The sequence below is a fragment of the Arachis hypogaea genome, chromosome 4, assembly GCF_003086295.3.
Source record: "Arachis hypogaea cultivar Tifrunner chromosome 4, arahy.Tifrunner.gnm2.J5K5, whole genome shotgun sequence".
Classification (NCBI taxonomy): Eukaryota; Viridiplantae; Streptophyta; class Magnoliopsida; order Fabales; family Fabaceae; genus Arachis; species Arachis hypogaea.
In genome coordinates, this window is record NC_092039.1 from 93,453,422 (window position 1) to 93,454,709 (window position 1,288).

General features: G+C 41.1%; 1 non-coding gene across 1 annotated transcript; it reads right to left on the reverse strand.

Annotated features, from left to right (window-relative positions):
- Positions 1 to 635: 635 nt before the first annotated feature.
- LOC112799501 (small nucleolar RNA R71) lies at positions 636 to 743 on the reverse strand. The gene has a single exon (XR_003201078.1). It is a non-coding gene; the product is annotated as a small nucleolar RNA R71 (small nucleolar RNA).
- Between the last annotated feature and the right edge of the window lie 545 nt (positions 744 to 1,288).

Consider the following 1,288-nt stretch of genomic DNA (forward strand, 5'->3'; position numbering starts at 1 on the left):
TTCTTCCTTCTATTTCTCTTTTCCTCTGACACCTCAAGGAATCTCTATACTGTGACGTAGAGGATTCCACATTTTCTTGTTCTTTTCTCCTTCATATGAGCAGGAGCAAAGACAAAAGCATTCTTGTTGAGGCTGACCCTGAACCTGAAAGGACCTTGAAGCGAAAGCTAAGAGAAGCTAAGGCACAACTCTCTATAGAGGACCTAACAGAAATCTTCAAAGAAGAAGACATGGCAGCCGAAAACAACAACAATGCCAACAATGCAAGGAAGGTGCTGGGTGACTTTACTGCACCTACTCCCGACTTCTATGGGAGAAGCATCTCTATCCCTGCCATTAGAGCAAACAACTTTGAGCTTAAGCCTCAATTAGTTTCTCTAATACAACAGAATTGCAAGTTCCATGGACTTCCATTGGAAGATCCTCATCAGTTTTTAGCTGAGTTCTTGCAAATCTGTGACACTGTCAAGACTAATAGGGTTGACCCTGAGGTCTACAGACTTATGCTATTCCCTTTTGCTGTAAGAGACAGAGCTAGAATATGGTTGGACTCACAACCTAAAGAAAGCCTGAACTCTTGGGAAAAGCTAGTCAATGCCTTCTTGGCAAAGTTCTTTCCACCTCAAAAATTGAGTAAGCTTAGAGTGGAAGTCCAAACCTTCAAACAGAAGGAAGGAGAATCCCTCTATGAAGCTTGGGAAAGATACAAACAATTAATCAGAAAGTGTCCCTCTGATATGCTTTCTGAATGGAGCATCATAGGTATTTTCTATGATGGCCTGTCTGAACTGTCCAAGATGTCTTTGGATAGCTCTGCTGGAGGATCTCTTCATCTGAAGAAGACGCCTACAGAAGCTCAAGAACTAATTGAAATGGTTGCAAATAATCAATTCATGTACACTTCTGAAAGGAATCCTGTGACCAATGGGATAAATCAGAAGAAAGGAGTTCTTGAGATTGATACTCTGTATGCCATATTGGCTCAGAACAAAATATTGACCCAGCAAGTCAATATGATTTCTCAAAGTCTGTCTGGAATGCAAAATACACCAAGCAGTACTAAGGAAGCTTCATCTGAAGAAGAAGCTTATGATCCTGAGAACCCTTCAATGGAAGAGGTGAATTACATGGGAGAACCCTATGGAAACACCTATAATCCTTCATGGAGAAATCATCCAAATCTCTCATGGAAGGATCAACAGAGACCTCAACAAGGTTTCAACAACAATAATGGTGGAAGAAACAGGTTTAGCAATGGCAAGCCTTTTCCATCATCTTCTCAGCAACA